The sequence below is a fragment of the Ctenocephalides felis genome, unplaced genomic scaffold (assembly GCF_003426905.1).
Source record: "Ctenocephalides felis isolate EL2017-DRISC unplaced genomic scaffold, ASM342690v1 CF-g0.4_SCAFFOLD_01886, whole genome shotgun sequence".
NCBI classification, from domain to species: Eukaryota; Metazoa; Arthropoda; class Insecta; order Siphonaptera; family Pulicidae; genus Ctenocephalides; species Ctenocephalides felis.
Genome location: NW_020538040.1, coordinates 106547930 through 106571839, shown reverse-complemented (window position 1 = coordinate 106571839; position 23910 = coordinate 106547930). Strand labels below are relative to the sequence as shown.

At 28.6% G+C, this 23910-nt stretch overlaps 2 protein-coding genes across 2 annotated transcripts in view; both read right to left on the bottom strand.

The window, feature by feature from the left end:
* The window catches only part of LOC113378653 (glutamyl aminopeptidase-like), a 140441-nt gene extending 127894 nt beyond the window's left edge, over positions 1-12547 (bottom strand). The window contains exon 1 of the mRNA XM_026619215.1: positions 12430-12547. The gene's annotated coding sequence lies outside the window, so the exon portion shown is untranslated. The remainder of the gene's footprint in view (positions 1-12429) is intronic.
* The window catches only part of LOC113378652, a 208821-nt gene that overhangs the window by 178079 nt on the left and 6832 nt on the right, over positions 1-23910 (bottom strand). Inside the window, exon 2 of the mRNA XM_026619214.1 lies at positions 23680-23751. The gene's annotated coding sequence lies outside the window, so the exon portion shown is untranslated. The remainder of the gene's footprint in view (positions 1-23679; positions 23752-23910) is intronic.

The window sequence follows — 23910 nt, the reverse complement described above, 5'->3', positions numbered from 1 at the left end:
ATACCAAGACCAAGACCAAGACCAGGGCAACAAGTTAAAACCAAGACCAATACCAATACCAATACCAAGACCAGACCAGGGCAACAAGTTAAGACCAAGACCAAGACCAAGACCAAGGCCAGGGCAACAAATTAAGACCAAGACCAATACCAAGACCAAGATTAAGACCAGGGCAACAAGTTAAGACCACGACCAAGACCACGACCAAGACCACGACCAAGACCACGACCAAGACCACGACCAAGACCACGACCAAGACCACGACCAAGACCACGACCAAGACCACGACCAAGACCAAGACCAAGACCAAGACCAGGGCAACAAGTTAAGACCAAGACCAAAGACCTAAGTTAAGATATGAGTTTACTGTTGGATTGACTAGAGTTGATAAAGTCGGTTGAGTCGATGGTGGCAGTTGATTCAGTAGTGGAGAATTGAACCTGCAATAAAAAAAAACAAAAGGTTAGAATACATCTTTTAAAATGTTTGAGAAAGAATACATACAGCCTGATAGATACTTGATATGAGCTTACTGTTTGATTGACTAGAGTCGATAAAGTCTGTTGGGTTGATGATAGCAGTTAGTTCATTAGTGGAGAATTGAACCTGCAATAAAAAAACAAGGTTAGAATACATCTTTTAGAGAAGGTTATCTGTGTGGAACTTCTTCAGATTAGTGACAGTTGAATTAGAAGGATCTGAAAAAAAAAGAACATTAGTTATGTTACATGGATGAATACATAATTGATGATGTCTCATTTAAATTGATAATAATTAAATCAAATATATACCCTAGTTTTCATACATTACTTGATAAGTCCACTTCCTACAGTTTTCTTCAATTTGTACATTATGTGTTGATGTGACTTAGTCCGAATACTCAGAAATAAAATGTAATAATGTCACAACGGTTTACAATTTGCACTTGGATGTACAGAAAACGAATTTATGAATTGAAAGCAGTGATAAAAAGTGTAATGAATGATAATTACGCATTGCATAATTTTAAATGATTCAAATGATTACATGATTATTGATTGAAAATAGAATAGATGGTTATTTTGTTAGTGTTATTAAAACTAGAACTACGCATGCACTTGTAATATATTAATCCACACGAAAGCTACCATGCAAGCAATCATTCGAATCATGAAATGCAAAGTCTTATTAAATTTGATATTTAATTCAATGATTAATTTTTTTTAACATTTTCTTTGATTATCTAGGGTTTCTTAATTTTTTATATAAATCAAGTAAAATATTTAAAGCGCCGCATTCATCCAAAGTGCGATGACGTCGATGGCAAATTCAAATCTGCTGAGTGTTAAAAGAACATCAATGTAATTGCAAATCGATGATAAATGTACTTATTAACAAAAAAAAATCGTTTAAATAAAATAGTCAAATGGTTTCAAATTTGAAATAAATAGTCAAATAGTTTCAAATTTAAAATAATTAGTCAAATAGTTTCAAACTTCAAATAAATAGTCAAATAGTTTCAAATTTAAAATAAATAGTCAATTAGTTTCAAATTTAAAATAAATAGTCAAATAGTTTCAAATTTAAAATAAATAGTCAAATAGTTTAAAATTTAAAATAAATAGTCAAATAGTTTCAAATTTAAAATAAATAGTCAAATAGTTCCAAATTTAAAAAAAATAGTCAAATAGTTTCAAATTTAAAATAAATAGTCAAATAGTTTCAAATTTAAAATAAATAGTCAAATAGTTTCAAATTTAAAATAATTAGTCAAATAGTTTCAAATTTAAAATAATTAATCAAATAGTTTTAAAATTTAAAATAAATAGTCAAATAGTTTCAAAATTTAAAATAAATAGTCAAATAGTTTCAAAATTTAAAATAAATAGTCAAATAGTTTCAAATTTAAAATAAATAGTCAAATAGTTTCAAATTTAAAATAAATAGTCAAATAGTTTCAAATTTAAAATAAATAGTCAAATAGTTTCAAATTTAAAATAAATAGTCAAATAGTTTCAAATTTAAAATAAATAGTCAAATAGTTTCAAATTTAAAATAAATAGTCAAATAGTTTCAAATTTAAAATAAATAGTCAAATAGTTTCAAATTTAAAATAAATAGTCAAATAGTTTCAAATTTAAAATAAATAGTCAAATAGTTTCAAATTTAAAATAAATAGTCAAATAGTTTCAAATTTAAAATATATAGTCTGTTAAGAATTCATAAAGTATATTATTACGAGTGTAACATGAACTATTTTTTATAAGGGTCGTCGTCTAGACTATAGTGTCGCCGGACTATGATGTAGGTGGTCTAAATTAGGTGGTCTAATGTCATTCACAGTTCAAGTGCTAGATGCATTGGTAACATAAGATATTTTTTTATTTTTTGATGTTAGTTATATGTCTGGACTATCTATATCGGCGTCGGTAATTTTATTTATGGGTCTGCAAATGCCTTCAGATCATTTCAAGGAATCATCTATTAAGTCCAAGAAATCAACCCCCGTATATGTACAAATTAATGTAACCCGCCTCTTACGGGCGGGGCTAATATTATTAATGTTAATTTTGACTATTTTTGTAGTCAGTATAAGTTCAGAGCTCAGCATAGAAAGACTAACTATCTGATGCCCTTATATTCAATATATTCTTTTTTATATAATAAACATACTAATATTAAAGGTCGCATTTTATTTATTTAATCACCGATCACACCAGCAGTTCCATTATAGAACAAATTAAAAGTGTAGTGGTTGGAATAAGTAAATAACGACAACACCCTGTTAGACGTGGAAGTAATTTTTAAGCTTTGCGCCTTAACATTTGGTCCAAAAGAGCCGCATATTTATCATTTGGACTTTTACAACTTTCCAAAGGACACAAATAAACAATATTAATAATTTTAAGTGATCTTTTGGATGTTCAAGTAAATTAATCAACCAGCAACATACAGTCCGCTAAAATATTAAAGTAAATTATTAAATTAAAATCAAATCTATAGTGCAAGAAATTAAATTTAATAATATTAATAATTCAAGTGATTAGTTTATAAAATCACTAACAAAATTAATAAATTCAAGTGAGTTATTATTAAATTAAGATCAAATTAATAGAATGAAAATGATTAAATTTAATAATACAGCAAATAAATGATTAAAATTCAGTGATTAAGTTTAATAAAATCACAAATCAAAAAACTATATTCAAAAGAATAATAGTATTTCCATTATAAAATTTTATTAATAATAAATCAAATATTAAATATTATAAATAAGTTTAACAAAAAAGTTAAACAACAAGTGTTAACACCGTGAGGACGAAGCAAGCCGAACGGAACAGCTGAGATTATACGCAGGCAACAACAAAGGCACAGCGGGACAGCAAGAAAGGTCAGTTCAAGTACATCCCTAAATTATTCCTTTATTACCTAAATACATCCTTTTTTATACATGTTGTTTTGATCTGTGCAAAAAATGGATTCGCAAAAAGCATTAAAAGCTAAAAAGAAAGTGTTAGAGATGAAACTAACGAAAGTAGAAATTCATTGCCAAAAGTTACTAAAGCTGCCGATGTCTGAATTAAATAGTAGGGATCTCAGTAATTGTTTAGAGAAATTAAATACTTTAAATAAAGATTATGAAAACGTAATCATTAATTTAATTAATATCAATGACGACGAAGAGGAGTCGAATAAGTTATGTGAGATCGATCTCTCCGAAGTCATTGATACTTCTGATCGATTAAAAGAAATGTTATATTCTTTAATCAATAAAATACCTACTAGCAAATTTCACAAACCCACATCTTTAAATAGCGATATGGATACAACTTCACATGCGATCTCAAACACATTGCAATGTGTATTATGTCAAAGTGCTCATTCGTTATACAATTGTGAAGATTTTCGAAAATTAACAGTCAAAAAAAGAAAATCACAAGCCCATCAATTAAGAATCTGTACGAATTGCTTAAAAACAAATCACCATAGAGATAATTGTCAATTTTCATTTCGTTGCGGAGTTTGCCAGAACAAACACAATACACTATTGCATTGTGAAGGGCCAGCAAAAAATCTATTAATTAGAACATCTTTTTTTAATAATGAAAATAACCAGAATAAAACCTTATTTAATCAACGGTATTTTGACGGTAGATTCAACGTGCAAAATACACAATACAATAAAATTAATTTGGGTAACTCTAAACAGATCGCATTGAAACGATCCGCGCCTCTCGCTCATGTTGATACAAAATTATTTAAAGAGTATAAAAATTTTAGAATTAAATATTCAAAATCTCTCTATATAAGAGAAGTCAATAAACTTTTACAATCAATAAATTCATATTTTTTGCATAATTATTTGATAATTAAAACGAAAGTTTCAGCCAAATTGAGTGTGGTATTTGACACCTCATGTATTACAAATAACAGTCGGTCCCTTAATAATTTACAATCAGTAGGGCCAGCTAAACAAACTGATATATTTTTCAAACATTTAGGATTTACTTCGCACATTTGTCTGATGGCAGCTGATTTTGAAAGGTTGCATCGGTCAATTACAATTCACAAAGATGATAGGAAATTAACTATTCGGTGCGATAATACGAATAATATCATAAAACTTTTTGATTTGAATACTTCAACATACGGCACGGCATATACTCCGTTTTTAGAATTATTGTGTTTTGAACAGTTTTGTAAAGAAATTTATAAGAGTTTTCCCACTAAATTTGGAATAGTCAAAAGCGATTTTGATTTCGATTATTTAATTACCGGAGCGGATACAGTTTCGCAGTTACAAGCTAATAAGCAGAATTTACTAAATATGTTGAATCAAACATTCTACGTAAAATTTATTAATAATTACTTAGATTGCTCACAATCAGTACAAATTTTAGCGACAAAATCGCGAGTTGCTCCATTTCGCAACATTTTATTATCTCGATTGGAACGATGCGCGGATTACTTATTATACAAATTTATTAATGAAGTTAAGAGTTATTTTGAAAATTCGATTAACCTCAAATTACTTTGGAGCAATTTTAAACTAGTATTGGCATGGATTAATACTGCCAATTTAATTCCTTTACCGGAAGATATGATTAATTAAAATTTGTGGTGGTTTGATCCGTCGTGGTTGAAAACTACTGGCAAACTCACTTTTGACGTTGACAACCTTTTGAAAATCAAAGATAAAATTGAACAAACAACGTTAACGGTAATAGAGCAAACCATAAATGTTATATTGAAAATATATTCGTCGTTTACAAATTTAATTAGAGAATTTACTCGTTTATTGAGAAATTGTTCAAGCAAAAGTAAACGTACATGCGGCGAATTAATAACTATCAGCATTGAGGTTCGTTCAGAAATAGTTATATTAACACGAACCGAAATGAAATATATATTGAAAAAATTACTAATTAAAGTTAAATCAGATATAAAAAAGTTCTACCCATTGTTAGACGAAATACGCATTTTGCGCATTCGCGTTGCAATAAGTTTTTAGATTTAAATTACTATAATCGTCACCCAGATGTGATACTAAAAATAATGCGCATTATCGCTGATTGCCAGATGTAAACTTATTACATTTTTTCATTATGCCGCTCATCATTTATTATATACGTTCAGAGATTGTGCATATTGGCTAATTAGCGATAGAAATGTATGCGAAGGTATTGTACAAAGCAGTTTCATCCGTTTCCAAGTCGTAAGTTGTATTCGATGGGTAACGTATCAAACAATCATGTGACTTTGCAATTACCACCCAGGTATTGTGGGATGGACTTAACTTCGATGATTTTGATAGATCATCGTACTGGAGGTTATAGAAAAATCAAAAGAGATATGTTTATTTGTATGCTTCAGTACGGGAGCTGTTCATTTAGTTTTTGTATCAAATTCAATGTTAGAGTATTGTTTAGCTACCCTCAGACGATTTATTATTTATCGAGGAAAACCTATTTTTAGCATTTGTTCAAACACCGGTAAAAATTTTGTTGAAACGTCCTTGGCAATTAAAGAAACATGCTATATTTTATGAAAAAAAAAAGAAAAAAAAACTTTAATAATTTTGTAGAATTGTACGAAATCAATTGGCATTTCATTTTCATCAAATCACCCCATTTTGGTGTTGTTTGGTTTATATATTTAAAGAATTTACATATTTGTCACAGATTAAATTTATGTCACTTCCTATTTGGCAAAATCATTATAACCATTCCCGACCCAAACGTACTTGATGTTCCGGAGAATAGGCGCTACCAGTATCTACAGCGAATTGTATAACTCTTTTGGAAAACGCCGGCGAAGGAAAATTTATTACATAATTGCAAATTCTATCAAATTGCACGGGCTGTGCATTGTTTGCAAAGCAATTAATAAAAGAAGACATTGGGCATTGTCGAAATATATCCAGGACCAAATAAGGAAATGCGTATAGTGACCTGTGACAGTGAGAGTTCAAATTAACATTTTCAAAAGAGCTGCCACTAAGGTTTGTGCTTTACCCATTGATAATGAACACAATCACGTGAATTAATAAACTAAGTGAAGTGTACAAAATAGTAGAACAAAACAATTTTATGACAAACAATTTAATACAATTCAATAACTTTCAATTAGTGACATGAGTTAGTGTAATTTAAATTACTTTTTTAATTACTTATTATTAGGCTTATAATTAATGTATCTTTAGTTTTGAAATAATATTAGTATTATTTCAAGGTGCCCGCCATGTTAAGAATTCATAAAGTATAATATTACGAGTGTAACATGAACTATTTTTTATAAGGGTCGTCGTCTAGACTATAGTGTCGCCGGACTATGATGTAGGACCTACATTAAAATAAATAGTCAAATAGTTTCAAATTTAAAATAAATAGTCAAATAGTTTCAAATTTAAAATTAATAGTCAAATAGTTTCAAATTTAAAATAAACAGTCAAATAGTTTCAAATTTAAAATAAATAGTCAAATAGTTTCAAATTTAAAATAAATAGTCAAATAGTTTCAAATTTAAAATAAATAGTCAAATAGTTTCAAATTTAAAATAAATAGTCAAATAGTTCCAAATTTAAAATAAATAATCAAATAGTTTCAAATTTAAAATAAATAGTCAAATAGTTTCAAATTTAAACTAAATAGTCAAATAGTTTCAAATTTAAAATAAATAGTTAAATAGTTTCAAATTTAAAATAAATAGTCAAATAGTTTCAAATTTAAAATAAATAGTCAAATAGTTTCAAATTTAAAATAAATAGTCAAATAGTTTCAAATTTAAAATAAATAGTCAAATAGTTTCAAATTTAAAATAAATAGTCAAATAGTTTCAAATTTATAATAAATAGTCATTGTTTTGAAAAAAACATAGAAATTGTTAAAAAAAAATTATCAAAAAATATTGTAAATCATCAGAACATGCTTTAAATCTGAAAATGTTTAAAAATAGTCAGAAAATGAAAACATAGAAACTGTTTAAAAGTGTCAGAAAATATAGTATTTTGTCAGAAGATATTGTAAATTGCTAGAAAATATAAATGTATAAAAGTGTGAATGGTCTAAAAATCAAACTAAAATAAAATAAAATCTCCATTTTAACTGCATTTCAACATTAGTAAGATTGTCATGGGAACATTTCTTCAAATTGCATATCGAGGTTTTTATTTGGAGCCTCACGTGCTGTCAAAAAAATCTGCAAGGAAGGGCATAATAAATAAAAAAAGGGTAATAAATAAATAAACTTCGAGCATCTTTTGCTCATTAAGAGAAACAGAATTACAGCTAAAAAATGGAACATCGAACCAGATATTACCAAATCCCAACATCTTATCGTTTCATTAAGAAGCCACACAAGGCCTGATAAAAAAATCTAATAATGCATGTAGATAGTAAACTAAATTGGAAAATGTACATAATAATGAAAAAGGAATAAATAGATTTAAAATTGAAGTACCTGAACTGGCTCATAGGAAGATCATCCAAACTTTGATTACAAAATAAGCTTCTCGATGACAATTCCAATATCGACACATGGTATATAACAGGCATCGGCAACCTACGGCACGCGTGCCAGGCTTGGCACGCGATGGGGTTTTGAATGGCACTCTATAAAGTAATGAGGAAAATCGGAAATATCGAGTGATTTTTAAATAAGAGAAAATGTTTAATTATAATTAATTTTCTAACGTAGCTCGCTTTGAAGCTTATGTGCCTATATTTTCCTTCCTCATAAAACCAGATTTAATAGATCCATCAACAATACCGTTTGATTTGTTGACTTTCGAATGGATTAATGTTGATAATTTTGAAATGGAAATTATCGAACTAATATCTTCAGAATTATGGAAAACAAAATGGAAGGAATTACAAAAAAAAAACTGAAAGATGACTCTATGGAAAAATCAACAGCCATATTATATTGTTAAATGACATTGCCGGAAAAGATTTAATTGTTTAAAGAAAATTGTATGCGCTCTCCTTTCAGCTTTTGATTCCACATATCTCTGTGAACAAATTTTTTCTCACATGAAACATATTTTGAGTTCACAAAGAAATCGTTTAACAACTAAACATTCAGAATCTTGTGTGAAATTGAAAGTTACAAATTATACCCCGGATCTTGAAATGTTAAGGAAAAGGTACAAGGTTCGCATTAAAGTTGTTTAGTTTATATTCAGTGGCGGATTAAGCTTTCTGCCGCCCTATTAATTTTTTACTTTTTTAATTAAACTATAATTTTATTCTAAACTAGCCGACCCGACAGACTTCGTCCTGTCAAAAAAAATTGTAATGTGGCGGTGTTCTGTTCCTACCTTTTTTCTATTCTTTGCAAAAAATTATCCTGAACAGAAAGGTTACCCTGGTAATAATTCGGTGTGAATTAAAAATAATTAAATAAAACACTATAAGCATTTAAAAGTAAGTAATTTTAATCATGTAAATCATAATTCAAAAATCAGTTCAAATTTTATTGTAGTGCTTTGTGATAAACGATGTTGTTTGTTTGATTACCTGGCGCATAGACAAACAAATCTGATGGTTTTCCAATACGGGAGCAGACAACATACAATTTTCCATGTAAGAAACATGGGTTTACCAAAATAATATCACAAACACTTAATGATACCATAAACGCACTGGAAACTGTAGTCGTTTAATCTCAAATGGCACATCAGTCGAAATCATTGGGATGCACGGTGCGAGAACATCTTCTGCTTTAAGTATAGTATAATATGTAAATGTAGTATAATCCTTTCAATATAGTTGCTTCCATCACGTTGTTTGATAGTTTTTTTATCGCTAACCTTGTGCCGTTGCAAAGGCGCGGTTGGTCAATATTTTGCAACATTATAATTGCCGATCCAACCTTTAATTGAAGATTGTGAGGTGACAATCCTATCAAAATCCAGCGAGTTTAAAAACTCCGGTGAATCGTCTTGGTTAGTTGCCGAATCAACTGATTCGCCTGTAATTTGTTCTTGAATTTTGAAATTTAATTTATTTACATCAATGTTTTGGCTGCCAATATAGCTGGTTAATTAATAGAAAGATATTTCTATGTTTATATAAATATATTAAAAATTAGATTATCAAAAACTACACAAAATGTCATGACGTAGATCATTGTTTTTTCTACAAATTTCGTTGCCTACTCGATTAAAAAAGAAAAGGGCTGTTTTTAAGGTTTTTCCCGGCAATTATTCGATTTTTTCTCGCCGTAAGAACCATCCTTGGACATGAACGAACATTTTAAAAGAAGAATTGTCCAAATTGGTCCAGGCGTTGTTGAGTTATGCGCTTACCAACACATTTTGCGATCCATTTTTATATATAAGATTACTTAAATACAACTTTTAACTTTCCTTAAAGTACTCGTAAATTATAGCAATCGCAAAAGATCGAAAATAAATTTTTTTGCATATTTTTGCGTTTCAGACATTTCTGAACATTTCTGAACATTTTGGCATACCTTAAAAAAACGGATGTGTGTGTATGTATGTATGTTTCATTCTCATAGATAAGAAAGTTCTGATTAGTTTTTGGCTAAGACGGGTTTAGCCGTTTGGAAAATACAGAACAAAAGTGCAAAAATTGCAATTCAGTTTTTGAAAGAACCGAGAGGCTGGTTTCCGAATAATTCAAAAAAAATTTACTTGTACTGAAGGAATGAATAATTACCTAAATTTTTGGGAAGCAGGTTTAACGGTTGACCAATCTTTTTTTTTGTAATTAGTAAAAGAGAGAAAAAATTCGTCAAAGTTTTAGCCCACAATTTTAGGTCGATTTTAAAAATTCAAAAACCATTCGAAAAATCTTGGTTGGAAATCGTATTCATTAATTTTTGGCAAAAACCTGCCGGACAGATTAGGTTTGCGGGACGATCGGACGAGCCGGTTGTTTGAAATTAGCATAAAAAAGCAAAAATATTACGTTTTTGGAATAAAGCCAGAAACCGATTTTTAAAATTGAAAAAAGAGTCAAATTAGGAGTCAAAATATTTGACTATTTTAAAAATTCATCAAAGTTTGATAAAACTTCATAATCAAAATTTGTGTTAAAAGGCGCTTTTGTGATGTGATAAATCAAAATTTAATTTTCAAAAACGCCTGAACTGATTTCACAAATTAAAAAGACATTGGACTAAACTCGATAAATAGAACCGAGATATTCAAAAATTTCGAGTTTTTTCTAAATTCTAAAGTAATTCGATTATTTGAAAATTTTAGATATTTTAATTTTCTCAAAACTTTGAAACCAGTGGACTTGCCGTTTCGGAAAACTAATCATTTCTTCATATCACTAAAATACCACGAACAAAATATTTTTTGAGTCATTCCAATCGGATGATCTGTACTCTCAAAACCTTCATGACCACTTTTGCACCTTCTGCGCTCTGTATCTCCAAAAATGCTAAACCTGCCTTTGGCATAAACAGTACGCCTCTCAGTCAAAGCCAAGTGAATATTTTTTGAATCATTCATGGTGATTGATCCTTGCAAAGGACAATTAAACTATCTAAGAAGTAAACTTTAGAAATTAAAAATCTTGATACGGAATGATTCAAAATAATGAAGACAAAATTTGTAATAAATAATAATTTTTTTATAAAAAATCTAATAATTTGATGTCAATGATCATTTTTTATCACCAAATGACACCTTTTTGGGTCACCAAAAACGCTGACCATGCTCTCGCAAAATTTTCGATAGTTTTTATTTCGTCATACAAGTAAAAAGTGTCTTATAAGATTCACCTGAACAAAATTACAAAAAACAAACAGTTTTTCAATATTTCTTCAAAAAATCTTATCAGTTTGATAATTATTATATTAAATATGATACATCAAGAAAATATCAATGCGGCACCCACGAATAATAAATTTGATTAGAAAACGCATTACGTTCTATTTTATCGAAAATGATCTCTAAATTTACAAAAAAAAAATTCAGGATGTATCCTTAAAATGAATTGTTGTGTCATTTCATCGAGTTTAAAATATTTACATTTTGAAAAACTTGCCGCCCCCTAAATTATGCCGCCCCAGGCCCGGGCCTAATGGGCCTATGGGGTAATCCAGCACTGTTTATATTAGAAATTCATGTTATTTGTTAATAAAAATGTTTAAAAGATAAATTTGGTTATAATTCTTCTCCCCTAGAACCTAACTATATATTTCAAAATTAAGGTGGCACTCTAAATCATATTGGTAGAGTGTCTTGGCACACTACAGTTAAAAGCTTGCCGACCCCTGGTATATAACATATTTGTATAATTCAGAAAGCCCAAAGCAATATACTGAGAATGATATGCAGCACTTGATGGGTTTATATATAATTCACGAGGACCTAAAAATTCCCAATAGAAGTCATTAAAAGCAGAAGGTTGATTGTTCGAGACAAATTGGATACATATGTCAATCCCAGTCAGTCGAAAAACTAAAGAGAAAATGGCTGAGTGATCTATGATCCAGAACATAATTCTGCAAGTTATTTATAATTACTATTTGCTCACTTATTTAATTCTAATTCTTTTACTACATTTTTTTACTCCCCTTAGGGTAAGTTATAGTAATCGTGAGGTGAGGTTTCTGGACATTTTGACATACATTACAAAAAATGGATGTATGTGTGCGTGTCAAAAATGTTAATGTTTTTAAAAATAATTTTTTGTACGGGAAGTTCCAGCAAGTTGCCCAAAGGAACGATGCCGTGCGCCCCACTAGTTTTATTTCGATTTTCAACATCTTTGCTTGTAACTTACAGGTTATGTTGTAAAAATATTACCTATAAGTGTATATATAACTTTTAAGTATAAAAAAATCTGTATTGGAATTCGATGCATCAAAACTGACTACTAAATCACAAGCAAGAATCAGCACGAACCCATAAAACTCGTACTTAACAAAACTATCAAATGTCTATATACTAAATGTCTATTACCATACCTTTCAATTACTATCCGATCCGCCGCTCGTGACTTCTAAGGGTGCTCCATTTTTCTTGCATCACAAAATATTTCTTGCACAACTAACTACATTATTTATATAGCACTCACTTCTTTTTTTGCCATTTGTTTTCACTAGAATCCCACAAAGAACTAAGGCGCCTTCAATAAGTGCTGACAGGTCGCCATTTTGTGCAACTTCAGACTTTTCGATCGGTGAACAGTAGCGCCACAAAGGGCGCCAATTTCAAATTTGAATTTTGACTAAATGATATATGCAAATTGTTATAACTACATTTCACATTTGTAACGCATTGCAAATATAATAAGTATTGAAGTAAAACTTTTTTGTTGTTGTATGAGATGGCATTTAAGTAAAAATACATCATATAACAGTTTTGAATAACGTTCATCAGTAATATGGTAACACTCGTGATGCACATATTTATTAGTGTCAACCATTATACACATTTATATGATAATGATAAATTATATATTTATAATAGCATTAAAAATATGTATAATATTTACAAACAATAATGTAATTAAAGTCATACTTCGGATATGACATTGTCGGTTTGTCATTGTAATTAGCATTTAAAAATAAACCTTCATTAAAGAAATGAAGTATTTGCTGATTAATAAATTCACAAAGAAAACTTGTAACAAATAAATAGTTTATTTATAGCATAGATGTCCATTATAAAGTATATATGTATAGAAATGATACAAACCTACACAAACTATTCTTGTGCTTCAACTCTTGTTTAGATTAATAAATCTGAATATCAATTTATTCTTTATTATGCAACTTTGTAATACTTAGCAAGATCGAAAAACATGTAGACTTCATCTATACTACCAAAAATATCTGAGATATAATTCTGAAAAGGATATATCTTCGGCATGATAGAATAAAGGTGTACTGCTTCAATATTTTTTATTATCTATAAAAATGCAGATAATTATTATGTTAAACAACGCCAAATATTGTTTTTGCAACTTCACTCATCATGTAATAATTCTGTTTGAAGAACTTCATGTAATTAAAATTAACATACATTCATTGGCTGATGGTATTTTTTTTACTTTTTTGTTGACGATATAATCTCAGTCTTCGAGCAGCTATAAAACCTGTCTTGACTGAAAAATATTTTCTATTTTGACTTGTTTTTTTGTTTTAAATCTTGTTTATATATTCATTTAATTATTAATTTGCTCTTATTTAAAAACAAATCAGTGTTAAATTGAACCATATAATATATAAAAGATATACAGAATATATCAATTTTTATTTATACAAAATACAAAAATTAAACGCATATTATTATTGCTTCTATTACTTTTTTACAGACAGAGGAATACCTTGAACCCATAAAATTCGTTCTTAACAAAACTATCAAATGTCTATATACTAAATGTCTATTACCACACCTTTCAATTACTACCCGATCCGCCGCTCGTGACTTCTAAGTGTGCTCCATTTTTCTTGCATCACAAAATATTTCTTGCACAACTAACTACATTATTTATATAGCACTCACTTCTTTTTTTTGCCATTTGTTTTCACTAGAATCCCATAAAGAACTAAGGCGCCTTCAATAAGTGCTGACAGGTCGCCATTTTGTGCAACTTCAGAGTTTTCGATCGGTGAACAGTAGCGCCACAAAGGGCGCCAATTTCAAATTTGAATTTTGACTAAATGATATATGCAAATTGTTATAACTTTATTTCACATTTGTAACGCATTGCAAATATAATAAGTATTGAAGTAAAACTTTTTTGTTGTTGTATGAGATGGCATTTAAGTAAAAATAAATACATCATATAACAATTTTAAATAACGTTCATCAGTAATATGGTAACACTCGTGATGCACACATTTATTAGTGTCAACCATTATACACATTTATATGATAATGATAAATTATATATTTATAATAGCATTAAAAATATGTATAATATTTACAAACAATAATGTAATTAAAGTCATACTTCTGATATGACATTGTCGGTTTGTCATTGTAATTAGCATTTAAAAATGAACCTTCATTAAAGAAATGAAGTAATTGCTGATTAATAAATTCACACAGTAAACTTGTAACAAATAAATAGTTTATTTATAGCATAGATGTCCATTATAAAGTATATATGTATAGAAATGATACAAACCTACACAAACTATTCTTGTGCTTCAACTCTTGTTTAGATTAATAAATCTGAATATCAATTTATTCTTCATTATGCAACTTTGTAGTACTTAGCATGATCGAAAAACATGTAGACTTCATCTAAACTACCAAAAATATCTGAGATATAATTCTGAAAAGGATATATCTTCGGCATGATAGAATAAAGGTGTACTGCTTCAATATTTTTTATTACCTATAAAAATGCAGATAATTATTATGTTAAACAACGCCAAATATTGTTTTTGCAACTTCACTCATCATGTAATAATTCTGTTTGAAGAACTTCATGTAATTAAAATTAACATACATTCATTGGCTGATGGTATTTTTTTTTACTTTTTTGTTGACGATATAATCTCAGTCTTCGAGCAGCTATAAAACCTGTCTTGACTGAAAAATATTTTCTATTTTGACTTGTTTTTTGTTTTAAATCTTGTTTATATATTCATTTAATTATTAATTTGCGCTTATTTAAAATCAAATCAGTGTTAAATTGAACCATATAATATATAAAAGATATACAAAATATATCAATTTTTATTTATACAAAATACAAAAATTAAACGCATATTATTATTGCTCCTATTATTTTTTTACAGACAGAGGAATACCTTGAAATTAAATTAATAACAAAAATATGCACATACTTTATTTATTTATTAAAAAAACTTTCTGTTTAGTTTTACAATTGCGTTCGACTATCAACACTAAAGATCATTTATATATATATATATATATATATATATATATATATATATTAAATCATTTCCTCTCGTTCAACCATTTTGCAACACTGTCTTTGTTAACTTTTAACCATTTTATATTATTGGAAACAGTTTCCGCGCAGCAGCTCCTGCTCCGGCCTCCGGAAATTTGGCAAAGAAGTCATTCATCTGAAAAATTAAATTTTAATTCGGGACATTTTTTTGGTTTTTGTCAAATAACTCAAATACTTCATATAAAACCACCCCTTTTCAATCACACAGGGTGAAACTAGATAAAATTTACGACATTTTCTAGGTCACACTTTTATACACTCCGATATAAAAATTTTGAATAAATGATAATTTTGTATCATCTTTCATATCCTCTTTTTACCTCTTTCAGCCTATCCTCAGTAGTAAATCTGTCGGTAACAGATGGAATAAGTCTGCCCAAATTACTTTCCCCCAATCCGAACCTGTCGATCATTTTTTGCCAATTGTCCTGGACGTATTTCCAGGTTGCATCAGTACTTAAAGGATTTGCAGAAATCGAGGACGTTTCTTCTAACCAGGCCAAATCTGTATACCTGGGGAGGAAAAAATTGATAAAAATAAGATGAAAATTAGATAAAAATTAGATAAAAATAGTATAGAAAGGTGATTTTTTGTGCAAAAAGTTTTTTGAAGTTTTGACTAAATATTCGAATAAATGAATGTATATACTCTAGTACAAAATTATTATTTAAAACCTCTTTTTAGTCAAGAAGGATCTTCTGAGCTAATATATACAACAAAGATTTCAAAATTCGTTAAAAATGATTTAAAATTAAATGAAATGGTGATTTTAATACTAATAATTTTTTTTGAAGTTTAAGCTATTTATTTAAGTCAAAAATGTTTATTTTAGTATATATTTGTTAGTTAAAATCGCTTTTTAATAAATTACCACTCATACCACCCTCTTAAAATGAAAATAGCGACAATAAGAAATTTAACAGACCACGCCATATTACTATCTGACAAAAACTTCTGGGACACGAACATTGACCTGGTTATAAACACAGTGAAAAACAACTCATATCCTACGAACATAATCAACTCGGTCATAAATAACAGACGCAGTTACATTTTTAACAAACAAAAAGACCTCACAGACCATAAAAACCGCTTAGACTTAGAATCATATACTGGTGTCATGTGCCTACCGTACGTAAAAGATTTATATTTCTCGTGGAAAAAACTATTTCAGTAGTGTGGCATTCTGTTGGTATGTAATTGTGATGCAACTTTTAGTTCAATTTTTACACAAATGAAATCTAAGTTCAATTTTGACCGCCTCAGGAATTTGGTATATCAAATTAATTGCTCTAATTGCGAACTCTTTTACATTGGAGAAACTAGCCAAAACCTGAGTAAACGCCTTAATCAACACAAAAATAATTCAAAAAATCCCAAGCAATTTAAAACAATGTTAACTGAGCATATTAAAAATTTAAATCATAATATCGATTTTTTTAATCCTAAAATTTTACATTTTGAAGAGAATACAATTAAAAGAAGATTCGCTGAGGGGTTGTTTTTATAATTACATAACGACAAAGTGATAAACAAACGCTTTGACAATACGGCCCTGAACGAAGCGAACACGTGGTTTCTTAATAGCGTGTCAAAATTCCTTAAAAAATAACAAAATCCCATCGCCTTTTAAATTTTCCAAAAAATATCAACACATGCTTAAAACTGCTTTGAGAAAGATGTGACATTTCTATCCTAAACTCCGAAGAGTAAATACATAGTTTCGACAACTTGTCAAGTTATCATGATTATTAGTGTGTTTTACCATTTGTGATGTTTGTGTTAAAAAATATATATCTTATCAATGTGCACATACTCATACCATGGATTAATAATGGTTTCATATGCTATATTAGGATACAAAATTGTAAGTGTTTTATTACTATTATTATTATTATTGTTTTTCCATGAAATTTCCTCTCATATAATTTATTTAGTTTCAATTTTTATAGTTAACTTGATTACCACTGAATGATGGCTAAGATGCTAGCCGAAACGTATGGATTTTAAATAAATAAATTTTTTAAAAAAAACTCATATTATTTTTATTAATGTTACGCCCGAATATTAAACTCAAATTAAACATATATATATATATATATATATATATATATATATATATATATATGTATATATATATATATATAACAGTGCATTTATTTATTGTAACTCCAGTAACTTTTAGTCAATTTGTCTCAAGTATATAAAATATGTAGCAAATTTGTATAAAATTAATTTTTCTATAATATTGTCTAACATTGTGAAGTTCCACAGCAACTCTGTATACTTAAAAATCGTACTCAAACTCAGATAATTAATACTACTTTAAACAAAAATTTAGCAGTACATCGTTTATGCATTTTTTACTAAATCTTGTAACTTTTAAACAATTAGTCTAAATTAAATACAATATTTGGCAAATTTGTACAAAATTAAATTGTCTATAATATTGTCTAACATTATCAATATCTAAAGCAACTTGGTATACTTTAAAATTGCTTTAAAACAACCTGCAAACGTTTTTGACTCAATAATAGATTAATCAAATTAATATATTGATTATGTAAATTACACATTTTGGCAAGTTTAAGCAACTTGCCTTAGGACAAAATACCGCTTACACCTAGTATATTATCTAAAATCAATTACAAACTTTATTTTCCAAAAAAAAATACTATTTTGTCTTATTTTATAAAAAGTAATGCGCAATTTTGTATCCCAAAACCACCAAAATATTTACTTTTCTTTATCATGTGTTTTATATCGAACTTTGGGGATAATAAAAAATATCGACTTTTGGGGATAATAAAAAAGTTTTTCATGTTTTTTACGATAGGATTTCCTTTATTAGTGCTGTCGGATAATTTATAGCACTATAATCTCAATATATATACATATATATATATATATATATATATATATTTATATTATACACGTGTTTGCGGTTTTATAGATTATTTCCCATAATCTTATAATAATGATGTAACCGAAGCCAAAAATTATCTTTTGACTAACTAAATTATCTTTTTGATACAAAACAGATGGTGGGATTTTTAATGAAGTATGAAATGCGTCGTTAATAAATTAAACTAGTCGTGTATGGCATCGTATCTTGAGGCAAATTGCTGGAACTTCCCGTACCGTAATGAAATGGTCGAGAAATATTGAATGTTTTCAAATAGATTATTATTAATATTGTAACATTGTCTAATATTTATAAGAATTATATGAACTAAATTCCAAAGTTAAAATTACTTGTTTAAAGTATGTTAGAACTTTAGTCAGAATTTATATTAAAATCTCAATTATTTTCGATATACAAAAAAATATTTTTTGAAAAAAAAATGAAACAAATTTTTTTTTCCGAAAGCAATTATTTCGTAAAACAAGCAAAAAGTTTTCTGGGCGCTTCGTTCTCTCAAAAACTGCCATTTTTGCACATTTAGCTCTGTATCTCCGAAACGGCTAGACCTGCCTTTGCCGAAAACTTATCAGCACATCTCCTTATCAATTAGAATCAAATGTTTTTTTAACCATTCAAGTCGGATGCTTTTTTCTCTCTAAAACTCGATTTGTATTTTTTGCACTCTTTACTCCGTATCTTTGTAATGGCTGGACCTGCCTTTGCCAAAAACTAATCAGCACATCTCCCTATCAATAGGAATCGAATGTTTTTTGAACCATTCGAATTGGTTGATCCGTGCGCCCGAAAACGTGGACAAAAAAATGCGGACATATAAAACACACACACATCCATTTTTTCTGAAGTATGCCAAAATGTTCAGAAACCTTCAAAACGTGAAGAAATGTAAAAAAAATTAATTTCGATTTTTGTACGATTACAATAATAAAATATAAGAGTGGTTTTACTAAATTAAATTAGTTGCACCAATATAAGATAATCAATATATCAGTAGGAGTTCATGTTTGAGATATTTTTTAATTTTTGAATTTTATTTATTTTAACTGCCAAAAAATATTTTCTTAAATATTTAATTTTTGAATATCTACTGTGGAAGTACTTAAAAAAAATATCACACACAAGTTGGTAGAATTTTATTAAAAAAAGTAGCAAAAGTGTAAGCTTAATAGCATTAAAAATATGTATAATATTTGAAAGCAATAAAGTAATTAAAGTCATACTTCAAATATGACATGATCCGTTTGTCATTGTATTGAGCATATAGAAATGAACCTTCATTAGAAAAATGAAGTAATTGCTGTTTAATAAATTCTATAATATTCGTTCACACAGTGGATTATGTTAAACAACGCCTAAACAAATATTGTTTTCACAACTTCACTCATCATGTAATAATTGTGTTTGAGGAACTTCATGTAATTAAAATTAACATACATTCATTGACTGATGGTATTTTTTTACTTTTTCGCTGGTGATCTCATTCTTTAACAGCTGTAATATCTGTCTTGTCTAAAAAATATTTTCCATTTTAATGACTTCAAAGATTTATGGAAACTACGAATAATATAGAAATAATTTCTAATCAATAAACTTACGTTTAGTACACGGCACAAATGTTTAATTTGTTTTATTATTTTCAATGAAGAGGGTAAAATATTCTTCTGATTCAGGCACTTTTCATTGAATCAAGATTTGTACTACGATGTAACTTTAAAATGTTTACTTATCTATCTATGTCGATTTCCTTGTTGATATCGGTACGCATACAACGACAGATCTCTATTCACGCGACACGACGACTAATCACAATCGACCCGTATAGAAATGATTTCATCGAGAGCGAATGACGAATCATTGGCACTCGACTCTTATCCTATCTTATCTGCCGTAACGCACTTCCGTTGCATTTGTACGGATTTACACCCTAGTTGCGCCTAAAGAAATATTAATTTCAAAAACTAGGATATTTTATATTACAGAATAAATACATATTTCTATTACGAATTCAATATCTTTTGCAATTCTAATATTTATATATTTCCTTCAAAATATATTTTGATGCATTTCAATGCAATATGGTTTATGCAAATTGCATTTACAGTTGTTATTGCTTCTGGGACTCCTCCAAGGATATAATACAAATCTAGGAATACAATTTCAGTGCATTTTTCTATTAGATCTAATACTGTATCTTCGAAACTGATTTTCTAAAATATATTTTATCCATCAGTTTACATTTTCTCCAATGTCAATTTAATAATTTTGTGCCAACTTGCATTTTTGTCTGAAACAAGAAAGATTTTATTTCCCAATTTGTCTGACTGAAAATTTAATTTAATATTTCGACAAACCCCGGAAAAACTTCTAGAAGTTGCAAAAGTGTTGGTGACATCTTTGTGAAATTAATTTAAATTTATTATATACTAGCTGACCCGGCAAACGTTGTTTTGCTAAATAAGGTATATTCTAAACCTTTTCTAGAGAATCAAAAATGTTAATACTTTAAGTGCATAAGGATGTGTTGTTTGAATGCTGTATACAATTAGGTATTATAAAAATAATAAACCCCATTAGTTTATCTATATTTTGTCAATACAATCAAACTGAAAGTTCTATACACTTTCTATAGAAAACATCGTATAATCCATTCCAAGTTTTTTTTGGTCTTTCTGGTTATTAATTACGTTTCAAGTTTTTCAGATCCTTTTTGGATTCTGGATTTTGTGTAAAATTGTAAATAATACTACTGAGCTTATACAAAATTTTCAAATTTTTGCGAGGAGAGATAAAAAATGAATTAAGTATTTTTTCTTTGACCTGCTTTTCAAGTTACATTCGATGAATTAAAGTAAATTTAATAAAAAGTGTATATGTAGAGCAGGGCGATACACAAAGATCCAATTTAACTTTGAGCAAATATAAACTATATTGTAAAAATCATAACAATTATATCACAACAAATAAGACATATCAAACGAATAATTATCTTACTACGTTCAGTAAACTGACATCTACTTATATCATTGTAGAAATGTGCTTTTTTGATGTCTTCCAAAAATTTGTTATCTAGACCTTTTTATCCTATATGCGGGGTAACTTGTAACGGGCTAATAATTTTAAAGGTATTTTACAAAATAATTACATTTTTAACTAATGCTAAAACTACCAACGGAAGAAAATACTTTTATTATGGATTTTCAAATATTACCGTTTATTTCCCCCATTTCAAAGATTATCGTTGTCAAATTAAGTTTGTAGCTGGCTATACATCTTTTTTCCTCTACTTTTAAATATTGTTGTTAAACAATGCTTAACTTTACTGGTTTTTGGCACATCGGTGGTGGAGCTTTTTAATCCCGGACCTTCATATATTACTATCTATTCTGCGATATATTCTGCGATAAATTCTGGGAAATTATAACTGGAAAAATGTTATTCGACAAAATGTCCATTTGATCGATACCAAATTTAGGTTCTGAATTTAAATAAGATAAATAAAAAATAATATAACCTAGAAAATGTTTTATAAATACCAATGAGTATATAATTATACAAATGAGATCTTTCAGAGCACCGTGTTTGAGAAAAATATGCTAAAAAGTGCATTTTCATATTAACATATCAAAAAAGTTTATATTTTGAGTCTCTAGTAACACATGCGGCCCGCTTACTAACGTTTTTGTATATAAATAAAACTACAAACAAAACTACTTACTACAAATTTATCATAAATAAATAATATTCGCGTAAAACATCCTATTAAAAGTAATTGAACATCATCTGTCAAAAGCGTTTGACATTTCACGAAATTGCCACCGTCCATTGTTTTATTTAAATTACGCTTCTACAAAAAATTTCAAATTAAAAATGTAAAGTTTCTACGCGGATTTGAAATAATTTCTCACCTTTTGGACCTTCTCTGGATTGGCACGAGTTTTTCAATACTAAGACTGGCCAAATCGATTCAGCCGTTTTCGAGTTTTATTCAGACATTTGAAAGAGAGCTCCATTTTTATATATAATATATGTATATATATATATATATATTGTTTAATATGAACAAATATATACTCGTATATACATAATCACAATAATTCTGTTTACTTAGAATCCATAATTCCAAGTTAATTTTTATAATCTGCACTCTGTTATAATTAATCATTTATTTATCCATTATTTTAATTAAATATTACTCTAAAAATCCATTATATATAGGATTATATATATATATATATATATATATATATGTATATGTATATGTATATGTATATGTATATGTATATGTATATGTATATGTATATGTATATGTATAATATAGATTTTCCTGTTCGGCGTTGAGACATCTCCAATATTGATTTTCAGCCAATCGTCAAAATAAAAAAAAAACAAATAAATAAAAATATTTATTTATAAATATACGTTTCGACACGGATTGTGTGTCATTATTCAGCAAATTTTGTTAAACAGTATCTAAAATAGCATTTACAGAAAAATTAAAATTAAAGTTTATATTTAAAATAATTAAAGAATAAAAAATATTATTAAAAGAGAATGAACCAACACATTTGCAATAAAAAAATAAAACTCAGTTCAAGACCATGCTCTCGGAACATGTCATTAATTTAAACCATACTTTCAATACTAAAATCTTGTTATTTTACATAAGGAAAAGAATTTTGACCTCAGAAAATTTGCTGAATCTGTATTCATCTTTTTCAAGCCTCTTTGCGTTAATAAACAAAACAATTTTATTATATTTAATAATATTATAACCTATAGAACATCATAATGTTGGACAATTTAATACAATTTCATTTTATACAAATTTGCTTCATATTTTATATACTTGAGACAAATTGTCTAAAAGTTACTGGAGCTACAATAAATAAATGCATTGTTGGTAAATATTGAATTAAAGTGAGATTTATTATGTAAGACCAAGACCGAGGAGACCGAGACCGAGACCAAGACCGAGTCCAAGACCGAGACCAAGACCGAGACCAAGTCCGAGACCAAGGAGACCGAGACCGAGACCAAGGAGACCGAGAACGAGACCGAGACCGAGACCAAGAACGAGACCAAGACCGAGACCAAGACCGAGACCAAGACCGAGACCGAGACCGAGACCAAGACCGAGACCAAGACCGAGAACAAGACCGAGACCAAGACCGAGACCGCGGAGACCTACCGTTTGATTGACTAGAGTCGATGAAGTCTGTTGGGTTGATGATAACAGTTGGTTCGTTAGTAGAGAATTGAACCTGCAATAAAAAAAACAAAAGGTTAGAAAACATCTTTTAAAATGTTTGAGAAAGGATACATACAGCCTGATAGATACTTGATATGAGCTTACTTACGTTTGATTGACTAGAGTCGATAAAGTCGGTTGGGCTGATGATAGCAGTGGGTTTAGTAGTGGAGAATTGAACCTGAAATAAAAAAAACATAAGGTTAGAATACACATATCGAAATATTTGAGAAAGGATACAAGACCAAGACCAAGACCAAGACCAAGACCAAGACCAAGACCAAGACCAGAGCAACAAGTTAAGACCAAGACCAACCCAAGACCAAGACCGAGACCGAGA